This window comes from Heloderma suspectum, chromosome 6, assembly GCF_057233095.1.
Source record: "Heloderma suspectum isolate Gila_16-S chromosome 6, 16-S_ref, whole genome shotgun sequence".
NCBI lineage: Eukaryota > Metazoa > Chordata > Lepidosauria > Squamata > Helodermatidae > Heloderma > Heloderma suspectum.
The window spans coordinates 83,893,347-83,920,381 of record NC_139463.1 but is presented as its reverse complement, the minus strand read 5'-3'; the positions used below and the strand labels follow the sequence as shown (position 1 = coordinate 83,920,381).

Genomic DNA, 27,035 nt, shown 5'->3' with positions numbered 1-27,035 from the left:
TTCAAATCCCTTACCTTGTTCTGGTGTGGATCTTCCGCGGTGGCGGGGAGGCGATCCGTCCCTCCCCCTGGAATCTTCCCCGGCCGGCTCCGCTCTGTGGCGAGTCCATGGAGCTGCCGGCCGGGGCCGCCCCCAGCCAGACCTCCGTCCGTTGCTGGGCTGTGGCTGAAAATGGCAGCTGCCGTAGCGGCTGCCATTTGCATCCCTGCGTTAGCCGTGATAGGCTACATATATATTTACATAGCCTATCACGAAAAGAGCAGCGACACAAATGGCATTGTGGCCGCCATTTGCGTCCTTGCTCTTTGCCATGAAAGGTTACGTAATTACTTACGTAGTCTATCACAGCTAACACAGGGAGGGAAATGGCAGCCGCAGACCTGGGCAGCCATCTGCGGCTGCAAAACAGGGGCAGCGGATGGACCGGACGGCCGTCACAAGGTAAGATCCATCCCAGGCAAGTTTTGTGGACTGGTGTGTGGGGGGGAATTGCTCTGTTCCACCACAGACTCCTGGGGGCCGGATTCTAAAGAATCTTTAAAGTCTGTGGCGGAATTCTCTCCCTACCTTAGAGTGATAGAGCAGTTAGTAGGCACAAGAACAAAGGTCACTCAGGTTCAGAGCTAATTAAGAGCTCTGGATGCCTTGAGTACAAACAGGGGTCATGGGGAGGGGGATGTCATCTTGCAGCCAAGTGGAGCTAAATATGTTTCCCTTTAGCCTGGCGTGCGTGTGTGTGTGTGTGTGTGTGTGAGAGAGAGAGAGAGAGAGAGAGAGAGAGGGAGAGGGAGAGGGAGAGGGAGAGGGAGAGGGAGACTAGCATTTTCAGTATGTTCTGTAGTAGTGGTGGTTTCATTCTGTTAGAAACCTAGCCAGATCTGCTCTGTTGTTTTAGACTTCTGGCTGCTGTTTTTGACTTTGTAAAGGTTGCCTATAGAGATGTCCGAAAGTCACTTAGCTTTCCATGGAATTTTTCACGGTGGGGGGAGGTGCTCCGTCCCTCCCCCTGGAATCCTCAATGGGGGGAGGTGATCTTCCCCCCTAGAATCCTGCCCAGATGGTTCCGCTCCGCGGAGCAGCCAGCCAGGGCCATCCACAGCAGGAGTTCCGGCCGCCATTTGTGTCCAGCCAGGCTGCCGTTATAGGCTACGTAAGTATTTATGTAGCCTATCACGACTGGGGGAGGAAAAAAAAAACAGCGTACAAAATGGCTGCGACTATGGCAGCCACCATTTGCATTCCCTATTTTTCACTGTTTTAGCCTACATAAATATTTACTTAGGCTATTAGGGCAAAAAAAAAGGGGGAATGCAAATAGTGTAGTGGGTGCTATTTGCGTTCCTTTTTTTTTTTTGCCGTAATAGCTATAGCTTACGTAAATATTTACGTAGGCTAAAACAGCAAAAAATAGGGAACGCAAATGGCGGCCGCCATAGCCGCCACCATTTACGTATGCTTTTTTTTTTTTTGCTTGGCTGTCGTGATAGGCTATGTAAATACTTATGTAGCCTATCACGGCAAAGACCAGAATGCAAATGGCAGCCACGGCAGCTGGCTGAAAGACCAGCCGCAGCTGCCAGGGCTGCCGCCGGAACCACCGCCATCCGGAACATCCACCCTAGGTAAGCTTCGTCCCGGGGGGAATCTGCGGGGGGGGCAGGGGGGGGCAGGCTGTTCCTCCAAAGGTTTTGGGGGGCCGAATGCCAGTGCATTCGGCCTCACTGAAATCCGTGGCAGAATTCTACGCCATCCCTAGTTGCCAAGCCCTTCACTTTATGTATTAATTTTGCTTTATTCAGCCACTTCTGCTAACACTGTTTTATAGAGGATTGTCCTCTGTTTGAAGAACAGCCCTTGATTTGAAGGACTCTCCAGTCCAAATTAGGGATGTACGAAAGTCACTTACCTTTTTGCAGGAGTGATTCACGGTGGGGGGGAGGCGCTCTGCACCTCTCTCCAAAATCCTAAAACAGCCAGCTTCACTCCATGGCAACTCCATGGAGGCACTGGCTGGGTGCATTCGCAGGTGTCTTGAGCCTGTGGGCACAAATGGTGCCAGCTATGGCAGCCGCCATGTGTGTTCCCTTTTTTGCTGTGATAGGCTACGTAAATATTTACATAGCCTATCACGGCCTAAATTGGGAAGTGAATGGTGGCCACAGATGCGGCCGCCATTCGCAAAGCAGAGCAAATGGCACCAGGTAAGTGCTCCATTTTGCGTGCCTTTCGTGGGGTGGTGGGCAGGGGGGCTTCGTTCTGCCATGGATTTTGGGGGGCAGAATGCACTGGCATTCAGCTTCACTGAGATCCATGGTGGAATTCTCTGACATCCCTAGTCCAAATTCAGTTCAAAGCTAAAGAACCATCAGAAGGAAGAGCAGAGGCCTTGAACTTGCCTGTCAACTATTAGCACTTGGACAGCGGACTGACAGGTACACAGGTTACCTGGTCACAGTCATCCTCACTCTGGTGAGTAGGGATGTTAGAGAATTCCACCATGGACTCCAATGAATCTGGATTCTAAAGAATCTGGCCCCTTGGATGTCCATGACAGAATGAACCACCCACCTCCACCACCCCACGAAGCTTCCCTGGAACGGATCCTACCTGCCACCGGCCGAGTCCAGTCTGTCTGCTGCCATCTGCTGCCGGTCTGTGGAAGAAAATGGCATCTGGCATAGCGGACAACGTTTACGTCCCTTCTCTTTTCCATGATAGGCTATGTAAAGATTTACGTAGCCTATCATGGCAAAAGACCAGGGATGCAAATGGCATCCGCTACGCTGGACGCCATTTGTGTCTGCAGACTGGCAGCGGATGGAAGTCCAGCTGCGGATGGACCTGGCGGCGGCACTGCGGACTCACCGTGGAGTGGAGCCAGCCGGGTAGGATTCCGGGCGGAGGGACAGATCGCCTCCCCCACCACTGCGGACCCCCCCAGCGGACTGGTGAGTGGGTTTCGTACACCCCTACTGGTGAGATATATTGCATTTCTATTTATATTATAGTAATTATTTCTGAGTTTGCATCTATGCATAAATAAACTTGCATGTTCAAATTCTAGGGATGGTGGAGAATTTCTCCACGAATCTCTGGGATGCCGAATGCCAACGCATTCGGCCCCCCAAAATTAGTGGGGAAATTCTCCGCCGCCCCCCCCCAGGATGGTACTTACCGTGGCCGAATGTCCCTATCGGCGGCGGGTCCCGGCAGTGTGTCGGCGGCATTTCGGCGGGGGCGGCGGCCGGTCTCCCGACCAGTTGCTGCCACCGACATTACAAAATAAAAAAGTAAAGTTAAAAAAAACCCCACACCCGTGATAGGCTATGTAATGATTTACTTAGCCTATCATGGCTAGATTTACAAAGTCAGCCATGATAGGCTACGTAAGTCGTCACGTAGCCTATCATGGGTGACTCTGAAAAAAAAAACGCGTATGCAAATGGCGGCGCCCATGGGCCTTTATTTGGACTCCTTATTTGGACAGGGGTAGTCTACATAAAGATTTACGTAGACTACGGCGAAAATAAGGGAACGCTATTTGTGTTGCCCTTATTTTTGCCGTAGTCTACGTAAATCTTTACGTAGACTAGACGTGCCAAAATAAGGAACGCAAATGGCGGCGCCCATGGGCGCCGCCATTTGCGTACATGCTTTTTTTTTTTTTCAAAGTCACCCGTGATAGGCTATGTAACGATTTACAAAGCCTATCACGGCTGACTTTGGAAATCTAGCCGTGATAGGCTACGTAAATCATCACGTAGCCTATCACGGGTGTTTTTGTTTTTGTTTTTACTTTACTTTTTTTTCGCGGCTGGGGAGACGGGGCGCTCCTCCCCGGCCTGAATTTCGGCGGCGAGGGATGGGGCGCCTCCCCCCCCTCGCCTGAACTTCAGGGGGAGAACCGAAGCGCCTCCCCCCCACCGCGAAGCAAGCTTCGAGGACAGGTAAGGGACTTTCGGCCATCCCTATCAAATTCTAAGCAAATCTGTGTTCTCTTCTGTCCTCTTTTTTGGTGATACATCCCCCCCTTTTTGGTGATATGTAGGTGGCTTCCTTATCAAGGGGTGATGGTTTAGGAAGCCATTCAAAAAGTCAACCTTTCCTTCACAGGAATATGGGTGTCCCTCAAGCAGTGGTGTAGTGGAGGCAGGGCTCACAGGGATGCAGCCACAGCACCTTTTCACTAGCAGAGCCTCTGATGCCATGTGTCATCCCCCTCAGAATTCCCTGTTCCCTGTGAGCTTCACTGTGATCCTCACTGTAGCCATGGGGGGAATGAATTTTCCAAGCAACAGTATATTGTTCCATGTTGGAATGCAAAATATTTGGCATGACTTGGTCTGGAATGGGCATTTAAGACCTATTTAGAGGTGTATGAAACCCCACTTACCTGGATCCTCTGGGTTCCGGGGGGGGGGGAGGATGTGTTCCTGCCTGGCTGGCTCCCCTCCACAGCGAGTCTGTGGAGCCGCCAGCCAGTGCGATCCGCAGCGTGGCCTCCATCCACTGCTGGGCTGCTGCAGATGCAAATGGCATCCTGAGTAGGGGACGCCATTTGCGTCCCTACGCTAGGCCATGATAGGCTATGTATATATTTACATAGCCTATCATGGCTAAAGCAGGGATGCAAATGGTGTCCCCTTCGCCATTTGCGTCCCCGCTTTAGCCGTGATAGGCTACGTAAATATATACGTAGCCTATCACATAGCCTATCATGCCGGTGGGGCTGCCACTGGTGCCGGAGGCAGAGCCACTGCCAGTAGGTCTGTTCTGGGGATTTTGGGGGGTGATGGGGGGTTAGTCCGTTCTGCCATGGACTCCTGGGGGGGGGGATTCTAAAGAATTGGGATACTGGGGAAGCCAGTTTGGCAGGAGTGGGGAACCTGTGGCTCTCCATGTGTTGTTGGACTCCAGGTCCCATAAGCCCAAGCTACATGACTAGTGGGGTGAGCTGATAGACAACTCCCATCCAGCAACATCTGGAGGTCCACAGATACCCAGCCCTGCAATGCATTGCTGTGGCTAGAGTGTTGGGCTATGGCTGAGGTTAGTGAGTCCAAATTCCTACATAGCTGTGAAGCTCACTAGGTGAAATTCAGCCAGTTCTTACTTTTCAACTTCACATAGCTCATGGTGTTGTGAGGATACAACAGATATAGCAAGCATGGTCTGAGCTCCTTGGGAGTTAGGGTAGGTATGTTGCAGGCGCTCAGGGGGGTGATGGAGTCTGATGAATTCCCCCTTGCTTGGCCTCCTGGACTGCTCCCTGCTGAGCTGTGCAAGCCCCCAGCACTTACCAGACACATCTGTGAACGCCCAGCACCATCCACTCCCTCAGCGAGTCGCCATTTTATGAAAAAAAGGTGATTCATCTTTTTCCAGAAATCGAATCTTATACAAACAACATTTGTAAAAGAGCCATTTCCACAACATTACAAGTGCAAATGGACCATTTATCCCTGTAATGTTGCATAGATGGACCCCTTACGGCCGCCATTTGTGTAAGATTAGATTTACTGAAAAGAATGAGTTACATTTTTGTGTGGTAAAATGGTGACTCATTGAGAGAGCAGATGGCTGCTGGACCTGCTCAATGGGTGCACAGCTACTCAGAAAGCAGATCTAGGGGGCAGCGACGGCGGTGATTCAGGGAGCGCTTGGAAAACTGGGACAGAGGTGAGTCCATCCATCCATAGATAAGGGTATGACTAAAATGCTTTTATTATTATTATTATTATTAATTAAAATGTCACTGTGCATCAGTGCTGAAGTGAAGCCTAAACCATCTAGACAAGCACGCAATTATACCAGAACATCAGAAAATGTTCTTTGGCTAAATCCAAAGAGTTTTGACAAGGCAGTCTTGATCTCCTTGTTTCTCATACTATAGATCACTGGATTCAGCATGGGGGGAACCATGGAATATATCACAGTGAGTGAATACCAAATCCAGATGTGATGGGGTGTTGGAAGTGGGCCGTAGGTAGGCAAAGAAACCAGTAGATAATAATGTGGAGATGACAATAAGGTGTGGAAGACAAGTTGAGTAGGCCTTTTGCCTTCCTTGCACAGAAGGGATTCTCAGCACAGCAGTGAAAATATGAACGTAAGTTATAATGATGTAGATAAAGCAGACTAACCCAATGATAACACTCAGCACAACAACTCCAATTTCAATTAGGTACAAGTCAGAGCAAGCGAGCTTAAGTAACTGAGGGATTTCACAGAAGAACTGATTGACGACATTGGAGCAAAAAGGGGTTGCAAAGGTACTGCTGGTATGCAGCACTGCATGGAGAAAACCACTGATCCACACACAAGCAAGCATTTGGGTGCAGGCTTGCTTGTTCATCACTGTCTCATATCGTAACGGGTTGCAAATAGCAATATACCGATCATATGCCATGAGTGTGAGAAGGGAGAAATCAGATGATAAAAAGAAGAAAAAGAAGAGGACTTGAGCAACACATCCAGAATAAGAAATACGTCTGACATTTAAGAGGGAATTGACCATAGACTTGGGGATAATGACTGAAACAGAACCGATGTCTTGCATGGCCATGTTCATCAGGAAGAAGTACATGGGGGTGTGAAGGTGATGGTCAAGAGCTATTGGAGAAATGATGAGAAGATTCCCCAGTATAATTGCCATGTACAAAATCAGAAATCCAATGAAGTGTAGAATCTGTAGTTCCTGAACCTCTGAGAATTCCAGGAGAAGAAACTCAGACATTGGTGTTTTGTTGAACAGGTTCCACTCAATCGTCTGTTGCATAGTGCTGTAGAAGGAAGCATAATGAAAAGTATACAAGAATTACTGTCTAGTAAGAATTTCAGTAATTCTTTCTAGTAAGAATTCTAGTAAGAATTTCAGTTGTTATACTTGAGCAAAATGACAATGATGATGATCATGTTTTCAGACTGCTCACTTTTTTCCTGTTTTGTGATTTCACATTACACCCAAAAGTAGAACCATGTTTTATTCCCCCACCCCAGCATACACACAGTAATTCTTTCATGGATGTAACCATAGGAAAAATTAGCAGGGTGCCTTCCGTATCTGGTATGGTGGATTAATATGAGCACAATACATGCCAGACTATCTTGGCCTGAATGTATCGTACCCACATTTAAATGCTGGGGGAAGAGATGTGTTTTATTTAAAAGCTGGAAAAGGTGAAGGAAAGGGATTAAATGGGAATTGTTGTTGATTGCATGAATTTTTTTATACTGGGAAGGGGTAGAAGAAAGTAAGTGTAAAGAATTAACAGTGAGACATATAGTTGCAATGTATCTTACATTAATTTAGTCCAGACTACTCAAATTTATAACAGGATTTTCTCCATACAGAAACAAACAAACGAACAAACTCTCCTTCTGCTTTAGTTTTCACAGGCTAAGGTATTGCGGGTTATTGGTGTCTTGTGCACTGTGGGTACTGATGGATCCTGTGGAATATAGAAGTGGGCAAGATTAGGGAAGAGGCAGGTGGATGGCATATCTGATGCATATCCTTGGGAATACTGAAATCCCATGTAGACCCCTTATACAGGAAGCCCATGTCTAATTGTACGTAGGATCAGGCAGGACACACAGCTGTCAAATTAAATGCTAACTTATCAGAGATTACATGAATGCTTTAAACTTGATCTCAGCCATTAAATGGCCAAAGTGATTACATAAGTAGTAAAAGCATCGGTACAAGAAGACTGAAATAATCTGTCTCATATTAAGAATATGTACCATCATCATCATAAGTCTTATGGTTTACACAATTATAACTGGACAATAATGACTAGTCTAGCAATTAGTTTAGACATGGGAGTTCTGAGGACCTGCCTTTTCCAAAGGTCAATTTGTTCATTTATAAGGAGAGACCTTATTCACATGTACATGTTCTGGGTGCTTCTGTTGAAATGAGTATAAAAGTACAAGATGTCTTTGTGTGTATGTGAGTTCATATGTGTGTCTGGTGGACCAGATATTATTGTTAAGACATCCGATCAGAAAGTTATAAAGGTAGAGATCATTTCTTAAAGTATGCTTGGGGAAAAAATAAACTATTAAAGGAAAAAAATTATCTGGACATGGCACTGGTAGGTGCAAAAGCACAGCAGTCAACCCAAACATGCTCCCTTCCACATGAATTGTACCCAGCTCTCAAAGAAAATTTACAGTGAATTCACATAAACATAAATTATTACAGTAAGGCCAAAGGCAAGAATATTGAAAACCTGAAATATTCCCTGGTGTCATTGCCCCACTCTGAATGATAACTATTTTAGTTGGATTGGGCAAGAAAATAGCTAGTAACATTACCTGAAATATTGTCACGCCATAGATTGCTTTCTGCTCAGACACCTGGAAATATCCTAGCACTCAGATAGACAGCTGAAATGTACTGAACATCTATCCCAGTATACACTTTTTTATTTCAGTTATAACATAAACAAAAAAGAGGGGGGAAACAACAACAACAACAACAACAACAACCAGTGTGGTGTAGTGGTTAGGGTGTTGGCCTAGGAGCCAGGAGATCCAGGTTCTAGTCCCCACTCGGCCATGGAAGCTCACGGGGTGACTTTGGGCCAGTCACAGACGCTCAGCCCAACCTACCTCACAGGGTTGTTGTTGTAAATGGAGAGAAGGATAATGTAACCCACCTTGGGTTCCTTGCAAAAGGGGGAAAAAGGTGGGATATAAATGCAGTGAACAAACAAACAAATAAAATAAACACCAACATAACAAAAACACATTTCCAGGCAATTTCACAGTAACATTTCACAACAGAATTAATTTGAAAAAAGAAGGATTCAGCAATCCTTACACATATACACATTCATATAAGCAGTCCATATATTTAAATTAGCATCCATACAAAATTGATGACTGTGGGATATACTTGCAAATGCAGCAGGAGCAATAAGTTGTTAAAACCATTGGATGATAGGTAGTGGATGTTTCTCTTCCCAAGCTTGTAGTATGAGTCCCTTTGCAACTGTAAGGAGATTTATCCCAGAATGACTGAATTCACTGACATAAAGAGAGGTGAACAAAATTTATCATTTGAGAGAGGAAAAGAAAAGAAACTCATGGGAGATGCTTTATGTGCAAAAGCACTCACCTGTGCAGAGTTCCACATGGCATGGTTTCCTGTTTCAACAATGTACCCTTTTCATGTGGAATAACATTTTGCCTGGAATGACACTGTGCTACTTTGTAACATCAGAAGAAGTACCATAGCTCAGGCACAGAGGCACACACTTTGCTATGTGGAAGGTTCCACATTGAATCCCTAGCATCTCCCGTGAAATATTCAGGGAAAGGTCTCAGCTGAAGAACCTGAGGAGTTGCTGCTACTCAGACAACACTGGGCTAAATGGCCTGACTCATGATAAGGAAGTTTCATATGTCTACTGCTCACATAGAGACCAGCATTGCTTAAGGATCTTTGAAATATGATGCTTGGACACATGGAACCCTGCACAGGTAGCAGCGTTTTGTATGCCAAACACTTAGAAAAACCTGATTTTGCAATTCAAGAGTGGAATTGTATAAATGGAAGAAGATAGTTTCTAGTTTCTACCACCTGAAGATGAGATTTCATTCTTTGAAGGTCACTTTCCCACCAACCATTAAGTTTCATATGTCTACTGCTCACATAGAGACCAGCATTGCTTAAGGATCTTTGAAATATGATGCTTGGACACATGGAACCCTGCACAGGTAGCAGCGTTTTGTATGCCAAACACTTAGAAAAACCTGATTTTGCAATTCAAGAGTGGAATTGTATAAATGGAAGAAGATAGTTTCTAGTTTCTACCACCTGAAGATGAGATTTCATTCTTTGAAGGTCACTTTCCCACCAACCACTAAGTAACACTACCCATTGTAACTTCTGTTGATCTTTTTAACCTATTAGAGCACTCAAAATTATTTTCCAGCTTTACTGATAGAACAACTGTGTTGTTGTTGTTGTTGTTGTTGTTGTTGTTGTTTCCTTTGCTAATTGAAAAGCTGCTTTGTTTTTCTTTGCTTTTGTTCTCAGTCTACCAGAGAACCTGTGTGTTTCTGTTTCATCTATGTTTGGAGACAGATCTGAGTATAGATAGATATAGATATAGATAGATATAGATATAGATATAGGTATAGATATAGATATAGATGATATAGATATAGATATAGATATAGATATAGATATAGATATAGATATAGATGGAGGAATCAACCATGATGTGTTTCTTTCTCCCAGCAGTCCTGGGTGTAACCTGAGATCTACATAATGCCTACGACAGCCTGATCCATTTAAGCCTGCATCTCCTACACTCCATCTTAAGGCTCTGATCGTACAGACTACACATCATGCTTCAATGTCAGCCCCCCCTCCACTCCCCCTCCCGAAAGCTTGCTCACATTTTGTGTCTTTTTTTGGTTGGTCCTAATAAAAGTAGTGCCTGGCCATGAATTTTGGAATTTTAATTATGGACCAAGGTGGCTGGTCATTTTATTTTAAAGATCATACGGTGAATCATTAGTGAGAGAAGTAAGTACCATGGATTATACTAGCAGTGTAAAATCCACTCACTGTATACATCATCCTTAATATATGGGAAGTCTATACACTACCAAAAGCACCAAGAGATGGTACTGGCTTTGAGACTTTCCACTTGGTAGGGTTGCTCGATGCTGTGAGCAGTTTATATAAATTATGTCAATGACCCAAACCTTCCCTGCCATCTATGAAGAGATCTTGAGAACTTTCTCCATCACTTTTCACTTTCACTAAAGTTATATCTATAAATAACTACTTACAATTTTTTTGTTTATGGAATTCAGCTCCAGTCCGGATGCAATATCTTCTCTGGCATTTTAGAGCATTTTGGAACAAGGAAAAAGCCCATCTATCTAGTTAGTAAGCCATTGTCACCATGTGGCAGTGGTTTATTTATACATGCTCTGTGCTTCTGGAGACTTATTCTCAGGAGCCCAATACAATAGCACTAGTAGCATACATGGAAAATTAAATCCCTGGTCTGTACTTCTAATACAATTAACCTAGATTGGGTCAATGTAGGCACAACAGAATACAGAGAACATGTGAGAGTTAAGTCCCTCTTTTTTGCTAGTAGGTAAATATTTAAATATGATCAATGTTTTTCATGTAGGGACATGCTGTATGACTTGCTGTGCAAGCATTTGAGTTATGTAATACTGTCCCCTCAAAATCCTGAAAGGCTGTGTGAATAAGAACTCCAAAAGCATGGGGGCTGATGTGCTGTACACATCACACATTACTATTACATTATTGCTGCTGCTATTATTGTGGAGTGGGCCACACTGTCACTATGAGAACAGGATTTTCAGCCTGGGTAGATGTCTGAACCTGGCAACAAAGACCAGGTTTTGTAGCTTTGGTGAACAGTATTGATGTACTATGACATTTTATCATCACCAGTGTTCATATGGATGGTTCAGGACATAGATAATAGTGAAGATGAAACTCCCAACATTCCTCCATTTGCGTCCCTGTGGAGGCTGTGATAGGCTACGTAAATATTCACATAGCCTATCACAGCAAAAAAAGGGAACGCAAATGGCGGCCACCATAGCCACTGCCATTTGCGCCCCTGGTTTTTTTCCGTGATAGGCTACATAAATATTTACGTAGCCTATCATGGCAAAAAAACAGGAACGCAAATGGCAGCCACCATAGCCGCCGCCATTTGCATCCGCAGCCTCCGCATGCCTGCGAATGCACCTGGCTGGTGGCTCCGTGGAGCTGCCATGGAGCGGAGCCGGCCAGGTTAGGATTTTGGGGGGAGGTGCAGAGCGCCTCCACACCCCCCCGTGAATCACCCCCTTCGAAAAGGTAAGTGACTTTCTCACTAATGGGAAGAGCCCCAAATATCAGATGAAGGAACCTTCTGCAAGTGGAGCCCTTCCTCTCATGGAAGACAGATCCTGGATCCAACCCATTGAAATTAACTCAGTGTTGTACTTTTTAATTTAGCTGTGATGTGGCCCAGCCCATTCAAGTCAATGGGATATTTTTTATCCCACAAGTAAAGCATTCCGAAAGTAGGGAAAGGGTACCAGGGAACTGTCAACAGAGACAAATGTGCGGTAACTTGGAGGCTGAGAACATCACTGTGCCTGACAGGTTGGTCACTGATGAAGAGAGGGAGGGAAGTGAAAACAGGATGCTGCTGCAATCCTTTGTACAAGTAATCAGAAGTAAGCCTTTCTTAAGAGAGAAGGTCATATCTTTTCATTTACACAAATGTACCCAGATTTGGTTTTGATCTTTGTGAACCGCCCAGAGAGCTTCAGCTATTAGGTGGTATACAAATGAAATCAATCAATCAATCAATCAATCAGTGTGCTTCCATTCTGTAAGCTGGAAATAATGCAAGGCTATTGTATCAGTATTGTGCGGATGCTAAGACTTGAATGATCTGTGGTAAAATGCTTGAAAGAGATTCTGGTGAATGAGAAGCTCATATTTGTAGGATGGGCCATCTGTATCTTAGAGGCACTGTTAGAAAGAAAAAGAAAAAACCCTTAGTTTTGGCTGTTACTGTTAAGATTCTGGTGAATGAGAAGCTCATATTTGTAGGATGGGCCATCTGTATCCTAGAAGCACTGTTAGAAAGAAAAAAGAAAAAACCCTTAGTTTTGGCTGTTACTGTTAAGATTCTGGTGAATGAGAAGCTCATATTTGTAGGATGGGCCATCTGTATCTTAGAGGCACTGTTAGAAAAAAATAGCCCCTTAGTTTTGGCTGTTACTGTTAAGATCACTGGTTGTAGAGAGGCTCTTTGTCTCCACTTTGTTTTACGCTGAAATAAATAATTTAAGTTAATTCCTGTGACACTGTCTATTCTGAGTGGAAGCTAGAGTACACTACTAAATCTCTGTCACAACAGGATCCTGAGCACCAAATACTGGCCAAATGTCCAATGACTGATGTAAGCAACAAACATACAAAGGTCAACCCACAGGAGGATTCCACTAGCAATACAGTAAGGCCTCATGTGCAGTGCAGCAAGACTCTAGCAATACAGTAAGACAGACCTGGACAATGTGGGTTATCTTTGCTGGTCCCAGGTACTCCATCCTCCCGTTCTGGATTTGGGCCTGAAAGATCAAGGAAAAGTGTGAGTTCATCGAGGGTAACTTGGAAGCACTGCACAACATCATCATTGATCATGGGGCTTGTCAGTTAAGGCCTCAGTATTATCTTCCCACTTTCTGCTTTTGTGGAGCTGGAGTCAACATGAGAAAGCCTGAACGTGGGAGTTCAACTGGCAATTTTTTGTTTGTTTGTTTATTTAAAATCACTGAATTTGCAGCAGTTACATCTGAAATGTATTAAGGATGATCATATTGTGGATTGCCATGGACACAACAATGTGAAAAAATACTAAGCTCCAATGTGGACCACAGACCCACACAGAGATTTAGGTGGTTTCCAAGTATCCTATACCTTGCCGGGCAAGTGCTAACAGGGTGGGAGTAGTGATGGAGGTGATTTTTGCCTCTCCATCCTATTTTTTCCCCTCTGGATGGGCTTCAGTCTAAAAGGAGTCAACTGTATAAAGGAGTCACACTGCTTAGAGATGAGCCAGGGCTGGACAGCCCACAGGATACTGTGGATCCCAAGTTCTCCTTTCCCCTCCCCACCAACTGGAACACACCATTTTCATCTTCCCAAAGTCTGTTTTGGAACCTCAGGAAACAACCACCATTGTTCTTTCCCTGCTGGCTGCAAGGCAGCAGGGTGGGTGGGAAGGATCAGAATCCAAAGCCCCCCTCCTGAGATCATAGAAGTGTCTATGGCCTCAGGAGCAGGACTCTGAAAAATCCTGTGGTCCCTAGGAAAACATCCCAGGGACCATAGAAGTGCTCTCTTACTTGCATTTTTAAACTTACTTTATTTTACTTGTATTAGTACTAGTCTTAGGTTACTGAGGTAGGCAGTGTGGCAGGAGTGGACAACTTGTGGCCCTCCAGATGTTGTTGGAATCCAAGTCTCAGAAGCTGAACCAATGGGCAATGGGAAGTGATTATTGGTGTTGTAGTCCAATGACATCTACAGGGGGACAGGTTCCCCAGCACCACAGTGTGGTGTTGTGGCTGGAGTGCTGGGCTAGGACTAGGGTTGTTGTTGTTGTTCAGTCGTTAAGTCATGTCCGACTCTTCGTGACCCCATGGACCATAGCACGCCAGGCCTTCCTGTCCTCTGCTCTCTCCTGGAGTGTGCTCAAATTCATATTCATTGCATCGCTGATGCTATCTAGCCATCTCATCCTCTGCTGTCCCCTTCTCCTTTTGCCTTCAATCTTTCCCAGCATCAGGGTCTTTTCCAGGGACTTTTCTCTTTGCATTCGGTGGCCAAAGCATTTGAGCTTCAGCTTCAGTATCTGTCCTTCCAATGAGCAGTCAGGGTTGATTTCCTTTAGGATGGACTGATTTGACCTCCTTGCAGTCCAGGGCACTCGTAAGAGTCTTCTCCAGCACCACAGTTCGAAGCCATCAATTCTTCAGCGCTCAGCCTTCCTTACAGATAGTCCAGCTCCCACAGCCAAACATTACTATTGGGAAAAAAATTCCCATTCATAAAGCTCATTGAGTGAAATTGGACCAGTTACTACTCTGACACCTAACCTACCTTGTGGTGTTGTAAGGATAAAATGGGTATGACAAGAGTGCTCTGAGCTCCTTGGAAGAAAGGCTAGGATTAAAATGTAATAAATGAATAAAAATGTCACTTTTAGCATGCATCAACACTAAGGTGGAGGCTAAAGCATCTGGATAAGCTCACAGTTATAAAAGAATCCTGGAGAATGTTCTTTGGTTAAATCCAAAGAGTTTTGACAAGGCAGTCTTGATCTCCTTGTTTCTCATACTACAGATCACTGGATTCAACATGGGGGGGAACCATGGAATATATCACAGTGAACGCCAAATCCAGATGTGATGGGGTGTTGGAAGTGGGCCGTAGATAGGCAAAGAATCCAGTAAATAATAATGTGGAGATGACAATGAGGTGAGGAAGACAAGTTGAGTAGGGTTTTTGCCTTCCCTGCAAAGAAGGGATTCTCAGCACTGCAGTGAAAATATGAACGTAAGTTATAATGATGTAGCTAAAGCAGCCTAACCCAATCATAGCACTCGAGAAAACAACTCCAATTTCAATTAGGTACAAGTCAGAGCAAGCGAGCTTAAGTAACTGAGGGATTTCACAGAAGAACTGATTGACAACTAGGGTTGGCGGAGAATTTCTCCCCGAAACTTCGGGGGGCCGAGCGCCAATGTGTTCGGCCCCCCGAACAAGGTTCGGGGAGAAATTCTCTGCACCCCCTGCCCCCCGCACCCCCCCCCGGGACGGGACTTACCTTTGGCGAATGTCCCTCCCGGCGGCGGGTCCGGCCGGCGGTTCGTCGGGTCTTCGTCAGGGGCGGGGGTGGCAGCCGATCTTTTGACCGGCTGCCGCCACTGCCATTCCAATAAAAGAAAGAAAAAAAAAGCCCCTGTGATAGGCTACGTGACGATTAACGTAGCCTATCATGGCTACGTTATAGCGTTATAGCATTATAGCAACGTTATAGCGTTGCCCTTATTTTCGCCGTAGTCTACGTAAAGATTTACGTAGACTACAGCGACCAAATAAGGAACGCGAATGGCGGCTTCCTATGGGGGCCGCCATTTGCGTACGCGCTTTTTTTTCTTTTTTTTTAAAGTCACCCATGATAGGCTATGTGACGATTTATGTAGCCTATCACGGCTGACTTTGCAGATCTAGCCGTGATAGGCTACGTTAATCGTCACGTAGCCTATCACGGGGGCGTGTTTTTTTTTTTTTAACTGTTTAGTTTGCGGCCGGGTGAGGCGAGGTGCCTCCTCCCTGGCCTGAATTTCAGCCGGGCGAGGCAGGAAGCCTCCCCCCCCGGCCTGAACTTCGCGGGGGGAGCAGCGAAGCGCCTCCCCCCCACCGCGAAAAGCTTCGAGGACAGGTAAGGGACTTTCGTGCACCCCTATTGACAACATTGGAGCAAAAAGGGGTTGCAAAGGTACTGCTGGTATGCAGCACTGCATGGAGAAAACCACTGATCCACACACAAGCAAGCATTTGGATGCAGGCTTGTTTATTCATCACCATCTCATATTGTAATGGGTTGCAAATGGCAACATACCGATCGTATGCCATGAGTGTGAGGAGGAAGAAATCAGATACAAAGAAGAAAAAGAAGAGGACTTGAGCAACACATCCAGAATAAGAAATGTGCCTGGTATTTAAGAGGGAATTGACCATTGATTTGGGGATAATGACTGAAACAGAACCGATGTCTTGCATGGCGAAGTTCATCAGGAGGAAGTACATTGATGTGTGAAGGCGGTGGTCAAGAACTATTGCAGAAATGATGAGAAGATCCCCCAACATAATTTCTACATACAACACCAGGAACCCAATGAAGTGCAGAATCTGTAATTCTTGAACCTCTGAGAATTCCAGGAGGAAAAATTCAGACATTGGGGTTTTATTGGACAATTTCCACTCAGTAGTCTGTTGCATAGCGGCTGTAGAAGGAAACATAAGGAAAAGTATACGCAAATTATTTTCTGCTCTAATAACAATTTCATGAGCAGTGGTTCAGCTGGATGTCAATACTGATGATCATCTTTTCAGTCTGCTCATGTTGTTCCTGTTCTGTGATTTCATATATTTACAAAACAAACCTACAAAAAGGCTAATCCCAAACCTGACACCACATTTTATCCCCCCACCCCGCTCCGTAGCTATGCTGCTGTTTTCATGGATGTAACCACAGAAAAGGGCATAGTGGCCCTTCCTTATTTTATATTAGTATGAGCACAATACATGCAAGACCATCTTGGCTGGAATGTATCACAGAACCATAGAATCATAGGGCTGTAAGGGGCCTACAAGACCATCAGGCCAAACCTCCTGCTCAGTGCAGGAAGCCTGATTCCCAGGCGGTCTCCCATCCAAGTACTAACCAGGGCTGACCCTGCTTAGCCATATTTAAACACTGGTAGAAGTGTGTTTTATTTAAAAGCTGGAACAGGGGAAGTACAACAGGTTAAATAGGTATTTCATTGGGATAGGGTAGAAGAAGGTAGGAATGAAGAATTAACAGCGAGTCATATAGCTGGGATGTATCCAAATTTAATTTATTCTAGACTACTCTAATTTAAGACAGGATTATCTCCATATAGAAATAAATAAATACAAAACTCTCCTTCTGCTTTATTTTGCAGGCTAAGGTGTTAGGGATTATTGATGCCTTCTGCATTATTGATCCCGTGGAACAGGCAAGTGGGCAGGTTTTGGGATGAGGCAGGTGGGTGACATATCTGATGCATATCCAAGCATTCCTTGGGAATACTGAAGTCTGGTGTACAACCTTCATAATTCAGTTCAATTTATTGCTTATTAACCACAGGCCATACATATACAAAAACATAATAAAATGCCCTTCTTAGACAGAAAGTGACACCAAAATAAGAAATATTAAGGAGTGTGATTATGAAAAGGCTCATCAAAATGTTTCATGGGGGGCTATTAAAACATCTCACAAAGTCTAGACAATGCTTATTAACTTATCATAGTATATTAGCGGGCTTAATCTTCCATGCCAGTCAATAGTTCTTTGTTTCTCCCAAGTCTGTTGGACAAACATGGCATCTGTCACCCCATTGAGTGCCAGGGCTGATTCAGCTGATCAGGCTGGCTGGGTGGATGTCCCCTTCCTCTCTCACTGCTCCATGTGTGTCCTTCCCAAAACTGTGGGCTCAGTGGTAGAGGACAACCATCCCAGATAGACCGAGTGTACCGGTCTTCAGTCAAAGGCATACGATAGCTCCCCTCCCCTATTAGAATCTCCAAACAAGGTCTCAAGGTCTGTCTGTGAGAACCCTCATAGAGGAAGCCATATTAACTAGGATCAAGCAAGACACAGATATGCCAAATTAAAGGCTTGTCGGAGATTACATGGATTCTTAAAGCTTGAGCTTAGCCATTAAATGGTCAAGGTGATGATAAAACATCGGAATAAGAGAGCTGAATTAATCCGTCTCATATTAAGAATATGCACCGTCATAAGCCTCATGGTTTACAATAATTGAACAATAATGCCTAATCTAGTAATTGCTTTGGACATGGGAGTTCTGAGGAGCTGTCCTATCCAATCAGTTTATTCATTTATATGGAGGAGACTTATACACATGCAAATATCATTACAGCAAATGCAAAAACAAGAATATTGAAAATCTGAAATATTGCAAGATAATTCCTTTTCTCACTTTGAATGATAAGTATTTTTAGTTGAATTAGGCAAGAAAATAACTAATGACCTTTTAACTGCGTTATTCCCAGCCACATGAAAATATCCCAGCAATTAAACAGATAGCTGTACTGAAAGCTAAGATTTATTCCAGTTTGATTGTATTCACTGACGTAAAGAGAGGTAAAAAAATGAATCATTTGGGAGAAGAAAAAGGGAAGATATGCTTGGTGTGGAAAAACAACAACAACAACAACACATTCACTGATTCACAATTCCTTGTGACATACTGTGAGCAATTTACATTCATTCCCACAACTTCCCAAATCCTCATTGTCACAAGGATGGATAGATAGGTGAGAGAGAAAGAGAGAGAGAGAGAGGCAGACAGACAGACAGACAGACAGACAGACAGAACATATTAAGGAATATTGAGAAAGTCCTGTATCACTTTCCACAATTCTGTAGTTATGTGTATAAATAACTTACAGTTTCTGTCTTCATATACATGGATTACAGCTCCAGATGCCATGTCTTCCTCAGCAGTCATTACTGCAATTTAACACCCTACTCTTTCCTTCTCAAGACAATGAAAAGGTCTGTCTATATTGGTAGTAAGTACTTGTTACCATGTGGTAGTGGTTTCTTTATACATGTTTTGTGTTCCTGGAGACTTATTCTCAAGTGCCTAGTGCAACAGTACTAGAAGCATACAGGAAAAAAATTAACTGCCTGGTTTGTACTTCTCCTACCAGAATTAGCCTATGTTGGCTCAATGTAGATACATGGGAATGACAGAGAACTTTTAGAGCTAAGATCCACTTTGACACTAGTATATAGCCAATGATCACAAAACCTGCCAGTTTAAGATCAGAGTTAAGCTAGGGAATACAGCTATAAGCACCACACCCTCGGTCATTAGCAGCAGTATTACTCTCAGTCCTGCTGTATCATAGGACATTCCCATCTCCACTGCATCATCTATCCTGCCAGCTACTGATATAAATAACAGACTGGCATGGGTCATCTCACAGGAGGATTCCTCTAGCAACTCATATGCTTCATAAGGCAATAGGACCAGGACAACATGGGGCATCTTTGCTGGTGGCATGCCATCCTCCCCTTCTGGATTTGGCCCTCATAGACCAAAGAAAAAATGTGGGTGCATGGAGGTGAAGTTGTAAGCAAGCACAATTTGTGGCATTGCACAACATCATCACTGATCATGGATAGAGATGGGAGAACAAGCGATGTTCAAGATTGCCAGGACTCTCTGAACATTGTCTCATCACTCGTCTTGTGCCTGATTCCTGTTTGTGATTGCTGCTTGCTCTGTGCAACTGGGAAACTTGGGCAAACACAAATCAAGCAGTGATCAAATGGGAGATTTGCACAAGTTTCCCCAAATGTGTGCAAATTTCCTAATGCATCCAACTTTCCTTCATAGTGTAAAGTGGGGCTGATTCAGTCCATGGAGGAAATGTGTGTAAATCGAACTGGGAACCAGGAATGAGACAGACACATGCACATGTTCAACAATTTGCAACAATTTGAGAATATTTTTGGCAGAGACATGTGCTGGCGTTCACGTTCAGAGCTTTGAATGAGGCTTGCTCACATGTTTTGTGAGCAAAACTGAAATTCTCCTAAATCCCTAATCATGGGGCAGATGTTAAGACATCAGCCTTAGCTTCCAATTTCCTGAGATTTGGAGATTGACCCAACAACTCTTATCCTGTAGTGTGTGTGTGTGTGGGGGGGGGTATCATTGTTTAAAACATTTTTCAATAATCTTTTCTATTAAATGAAATTAAATAATTGCAAACCAAAACAGCTTGGGGCCAGGTTATTTAAAGGATTGCCTCCTCCCATATGTGCCTGCCCGCAGACCTTAAGATCATCCTCAGTGGTCCTTCTCCGTGAGCCCCTGCCAAAGGAAGTGAGGCAGGTGGCTACTAGGAGGAGGGCCTTTTCTGCTGTGGCACCCTGGCGGTGGAATGAGCTCCCTAGTGATGCTTGCCTGGCACCTACATTGCATTCTTTCCAATGCCAAGTGAAGACCTTTTAACTTTCCCAGGCATTTTAGCATTTCAGCTTTCTAGACTTTTAGCTTTGCTGTTTTAAATCTGTATTTTAAATCACTGCAATGCTGATAGGTTTTATTCTGGTTTTAGTCTGGTTGTATAGTTATACTGTGGTTTTAATGTTTTATATATTTTATATTGTCTTATTGTGTGCTCTTTGGTTTTAATTTTTGTGATCTGCCCAGAGAACTTCGGCTGTTGGGCGGTATAGAAATAAAACGAAATGAATGAATGAATGAATGAATAAATTGCAGTGCTAAAACAGGGGATGGGTGACCTTTTCATCTCTGAGGGCTGCATGTGGCACTGGGTGGTGAGGTGCTGTGTGTTTGTACACATGCACATCCATCCTCATGAATGCACACAACACACACATGAACACACACACACACACACACACACACAGGGTTAGGATTGTTGGGGGAGCAGAAAGATGCAGGCTCCCACCCCTAACAACCCCGATCAGGATTACTGCTTCTTCTCCACCACCCTTAGCAGTACAAAAGTTGTGATACCACCTGCTTTCAGGCCACTCAAGCCTCCCCATCATTGAAGCAACCCCAGTCAAGACTGCCGTCCCAATTGCTGTGCCAGAAAAGCAGTGTTGTCCTCACAGCCTGGCTGGAAAATGGGTGGGGCTCATCACAGAGAGACACATGTAGCCCATGGGATGCTGGTTGCCCGTCCTTGATCTAAGGTGTTACTTACTGTAATCATGCTGGAAATCTGAGCTCTTGGGATGTCTTTCCTTTGGAAAAGGAGTTTCTTAACAAACAAGTTATCCCTTGTCATGAGAAATAAGGAGGAATGGGCTAAAGAATTGGAATACCACTCCACCCCCCACCCCCACCACTATAGTAGTATAATGTGAGACTGTTGAGCTCTGGGGCTAGATATCTTCCAACTCACATAGTGCTGAACTTCAGCAGTTCTGTGGTATGGTGATGCTTGATGTGTTAGCTTTCTCCCTTGTCATCCAGCACCCCACCCCACCCTGCCACATGGTGACTTCTCATTGGGAGATTTCTACACCTCTGTTGGAAGTCCTTGGGCTTTCTCAAGAACCTTGAGCCTAGCTGTTAACCCAGCAAGAGTGGGCCTGTTTCATCATTGGAGAAGGAAGAAATCATTGGAGGAGGGCATTTTTCTGGGGGGTTTAGTACCTTGCCCTTCCCTTCTGCCTCACATTGTCCCTTCTTGGATCTCATTGCCCTGATTGCCCATGCTGGGTCCAAGTTAGAAGAGGTGAGAGACCTTGTGGGTACAGTTAGCCCAAATGAACCTGGGAGAAACCTGCCCAAAAATATTGGCCACTGAATCAGGACTTAGATACAATGCAGGAAAAGAATAAGGTCTTAGTGTTGGGGGGATGAGTGGGTACCTGAAGGCCTGGCCAATGCAATAACTACCTTCATGGTAGGGATGGCAGAGAATTCCACCACGGATCACGGTGAGTCTCAGTGAGTCTCGGTGAGTCTCGGTGAGTCACGGATCTCACCACGGATCCTGAATGCCAGTGCATACAGCCCCCCGAAATCTGTGGCGGAATGGCCTGCCACCCCCCACCCCCCGAGGATCCCCCCTGGGATGAGACTTACCTGGGGTGGATCATCTGGGCGGTGGTGGCGGCGGCTGCAGCGGCTGCAGCGGCGGCGGCTGGTCTTCTGACCGGCCGCCGCCATTTCCAGGCTTGTAAAAAAAAAAAAAGACGTGATAGGCTACGTAAAGATTTACGTAGCCTATCATGGCTAGGTTTAAAAACAAACAAACAACCACTACGTGATAGGCTACCTAAATCTTTACGCAGTCTATGGCTGGGTGGGTTTTAAAAAAACAAACACCGCGTACGCAAATGGCGGTGGCTATGGCCACCGCCATTTGCGTTCCTTATTTTTGCTGTCTTAATCTACATAAATATTTACGTAGACTCTGCCGGCGAAAATCAAGGGGAACGCAAATAGCGTAGTGGGCGCTATTTGCATCCCTTTATGATTCGCCGATTTAGCCTATGTAAAGATTTATGTAGGCTAAAACGGGGAATCAAAAAGGGACGCAAATAGTGCCCGCTACGCTATTTGCGTTCCCCTTTATTTTCGCAGTCATAGTCTACATAAATATTTACGTACATTAAGATGGCAAAATTAAGGAACGCAAATGGTGGCGGCCGTAGCCGCCGCCATTTGCGTACATGGTTGTTTTTGTTTTTGTTTTTATCCAGAGCCCTCCGCGGCCAGAAATCCAGCTGTGGACGGCTCTGGCCTGGCTGGGCCTGGCCGGCTGCTCCACGGAGCTGCCGCGGAGCACAGCCAGCTGCAGAGGATTCCGAGGGGAGGAATGGAGCACTTCCCTCCCATCGAGGATTCTGGGGGGAGGGACGGAACGCCTCCCCCCCACCATCAACATAATCCGTGAAAGGTAAGTGGCTTTCGTACATCCCTACTTCAGGGTCCTACTGCTGCAGTGGTTGATAGCCCAGGCAGATGCACTCATGGCGTTCTGCAGTTGCCAGAGTCCTGGCTGTATGCTGCCTCCCTGCACCAAGCCTTTGATCACTAATGCCTCATGCAGCCCAGTGGCCTCAGCTGATAGGCTACCTGCAGCTCATCTGCATTGCCAGAGAGCAAAGGCTGTTGCTAAACCAGAGTTAATTCATCCAGATGCCACAAACAACTCTGTGAAAATCTGAAGAGGATTGAGTGAGGGAGGAATTGGCTTACAGGTAGGGATGTCAGAGAATTTCACCACGAATCTCAAGGAGGCCGAATGCCAGTGCATTCGGCCCCCCGAAATCAGTGGAGAAATGGTCTGCCCCCCCGCCCCCCACACCGGGACGGGACTTACCTTGGGCGAATCCTCCTGGCGGCAGTGGCTGCAGCAGCGGTTCGGCGGCAGTTCGGCAGTGGCTGCGGTGGCCGGTCTTCCGACCGGCTGCCACTGCCGCCATTTCCAGTATAACAAACAAACAAAACGTGATAGGCTATGTAAAGATTTACGTAGCCTATCACGGCTAGATTTTTTAAAAAATACCGTGATGGGCTATGTAAATGTTTAAGTAGCCTATCACGGCTGATTTAAAAGAAAAGAAAAAAACGCGTGTACGCAAATGGCGGCGCCCATGGGCGCCGCCATTTGCGTTCCTTATTTTGACACATCTTAGTCTACATAAACATTTATGTAGACTACGGCGAAAATAAGGGGAACGCAAATAGCGTAGCGTCTACGCTATTTGTGTTCCCCTTATTTTCGCCGTCTTAGTCTACGTAAATGTTTACGTAGACTAAGTCATGTCAAAATAAGGAACGCAAATGTTGGCGCCCATGGGAGCCACCATTTGCATATGCACATTTTTTTTCTTTTAAATCAGCTGTGATAGGCTACATAAACATTTACGTAGCCTATCACGGCCGACTGCAGGGACGCAAACGGCGGCTATGGCCGCCGCCATTCGCGGACCTGGCCGGCCGGGATTCGGGGGGGAGGGACGAAGCGCCTCCCCCCCAGCCAGAATTTCAGGGGGGAGGGATGGAGTGCCTCCCCCCCAGCCAGAATTTTTTGGGGGATGGACAGAGCACCTCCCCCTGGCCAGAATTTCGGTGGGAGGGACGGAGAGCCTTCCCCCCACCTCAAATCAATTTTGTTAAAAGGTAAGTCACTTTCGTACATCCCTACTTACAGGACCTTGCTGTCCTCACCCGAAGCAGGGTCTATACAGTGAAGCAAGTGCATCACTATTTTTCATGCAAAAATGCAGGCATGCCCCCCTCCTCCCAATCCAGACCAGGACCACAACAGGGGGAAAGGATTAAAGGATTCCTACCCCCAATGCTAGGGTCATGATCTGGATTGGGCCCCCTACAGTAAAAAGAACAAAATGCATATCTGCTTGTCATGTCTGAACCATAATATCTGTTTTAGCCCTTGGTCCTCATGAGTGTTTCACAAAATATTTTCTTCCTTTCCAGGGTATGGATGGACCCCTCAATTGTCTGTGGTTTGCTCTGATTCACTGCCCTCTTAAAAAGCTTCAGTCTATCCTTCATATTTAGGATTTTTTTTAAAAAAAGATTAGATCAGGGATGGGGAATGTGTGGCCCTCCAGATGTTGCAGGATTGCATCTCACCCTCACCATTAGCTATGCTGGCTGAGGCTGATGGGAATTGCAGTCCAACAACATCTGAAGGCCCACCCATTCCCCACCTCTCTGTTAGATGCTACCCCATTCCAAGTGTTGAAAGTTGGAACTTTGAACACAGCAAGGTGGTTCAGGAGGAGGAAACAATTTGTTGCAATGACTGAACTCCATGCCCAGAAGACATGATTTCTCACCAAACAAACGAGTGACAATGCACAGATTTTTCTGGGCATATTTTCAAATGTGTGTGTCTCTGTGTGTGTGTTAAATCTTGATTGTTCCATCTGCTGTGGCCATGGTAAGGCCGGGTTCACTTTATCCCACCTTTGTTAGTTGACAAAACCCTCAAAGAGGATTACAGACAGGAAGAGCTCTTTGGGCAGGTTACATGTCTGAAAACTGACAAAGCTCAGTAAGAGCAGGCCTAAGAAATAAGAAGTCTAAGGGACAGACAGTCCAAGAGCTGGTTGGATGGTTGGAGTTGGACAGTGGACAATGTATTAGATAGAGCAGTGTAAAAAATGGTTAGCTGAGGCAATGGTCTGAGGAAAACGAGGGCAGAAAAGACAGGGATAATAGAACTGGAGGAAGTAATGGAACTGCTAAATAGAAGGCTCCATGGACAAGAGGTGGTCTGCTAGAACAGAAGGGGTCAATCAACAAGAGTACTGCTGAACTGGAGAATTTTTGTCCTGAATTTTGTGTGAGTGTGGGGGTGGGGTAGTATGGACATAACCATAAGATACACAGTGGGTGTGGAGGTTTTTGCCATCTTGGCCTCCAACTGGCTTACATCTTTCTCCCCAAATGTTACATTATCATTCTAAGAGCTTATCTCAGTTCAAATTATGTGTATATATATATATATATATATATATATATATATATATATATACACACACACACACATACATACACATTCTTATAGAAAACAAACAAACAAACAAACAAACAACATGGTTATTAACCATGATTCTAAATCATGAGAGCAAGTGTGGTGGCATGGTTAGAGTGTTGGACTGGGAGCCAGGAGATCCTGGTTCTAGGTCCCCATTCAGCTATGGAAGCTCACTGGTTGACATTGGGCCAGTCACAGACTCTAAGCCCAACCTACCTCACAGGGCTGTTGCGAGAATAAAATGGAGAGGAGGAAGATTATGTACACCACTGTGGGTACCTTGGAGGAAAAAAAAGGTGGGAAAGAAATGCAATAAATAAAAAAAAATAAAAACAATAATCTTGTAGCTTTGGTTGTTCTTCTGGGTATTACCCATTTCCCTGTGAAATTTATTTGTAGTTTAGGCAGTGCAATATATCTGTAAATTAACATTTACTCATTACTTTGAATTTAGGATAGTTGGCTGGAAGAATCATGTCACAGATGTCTCTTGAATTGAAGGTTGAGCTGTTGAAGGATGGTTCTGTGAATAGAAGTCAGTGAGATGACCAGAACTCTTGCTTATGAGGAAAATTTCCCAAAGTGCCACGACTATTACAAAAACCTCAGAGACTGTGCAAACATAATCATGCCACTTCAGAGTGCTGCTGAGGAGAGTCCATCAAGGCTTTTTTTCTATCAAAAAGGCAGCAGTTCCTCATACACACTTATTTTATTTATTTTTTATTTTTATTTTTATTTAATTTTATTTACAATATTTATATACCACTCCACATCAAAAGATTTTGGAGTGGTGAGCAACAAAGATAAAAGAATTAAACACCATGTTAAAACAATGAAACCATTTTAAAAGAAAGAAACACATTCTGAATTGAATACTTCGTAGCCTGTCACTCAGGGAAGGCCTCTCAAAATAACAATGTCTTCAGGAGGCGCCGAAAGCAACACAACATTGGCGCCTGTCTGACCTCCGAAGGCACACTGAAGCCTTTGGGTCATTTATGCTGGGGGGGGGCATTTATAATGGCCCACCAGCAGCTTGAAAAAATCTCCTGATTTTGTAGCTTGGCAGGGCTCAAAAAAGGGGCACTTGACAAAACACAATGCATGACTCATGGACCACATTCACCTTGATACCGCGTAAGACATACAGGAAGGTTTAGAATGGAAACACTAGGGATGTCAGAGAATTCCGCCATGGATCTCGGTCAGGCCGAATGGTGTCCGTGGTGGAACGAAGCCCCCCCCCCATGAAAGGTGCGTGGAACGGAGCACTTACCTGCTGCCATCCATGCTGACTTGAGAATGGTGGCCGCGTCTGCGGCCGCCATTCGCTTCCTCATCATAGCCGTGATAGGCTATGTAAATAATTACGTAGCCTATCACGACTAATGCAGGGACGCCATTTTCATCCCTGCGGAGGCCATGATAGGCTACGTAAGTATTTATGTAGCCTATCACGGCAAGCCAAAAAAAAAAACAGCGTATGCAAATGGCGGTGGCTACGGCAGCCGCCATTTGCGTTCCCTTTTTTTCGCCGTTTTAGCCTACATAAATATTTACATAGGCTATTATGGCAAAAAAAAAAAAAAGAGGAACGCAAATGGCG

The 27,035-nt window shown here is 45.0% G+C and overlaps 2 pseudogenes; both read right to left on the bottom strand.

Annotated features, from left to right (window-relative positions):
• Positions 1 to 5,805: 5,805 nt before the first annotated feature.
• LOC146341595 (olfactory receptor 14A16-like) lies at positions 5,806 to 6,736 on the bottom strand (annotated as a pseudogene).
• An 8,093-nt stretch (positions 6,737 to 14,829) lies between these two features.
• Positions 14,830 to 16,552, bottom strand: LOC146341594 (olfactory receptor 14A16-like; annotated as a pseudogene).
• Positions 16,553 to 27,035: the final 10,483 nt, after the last annotated feature.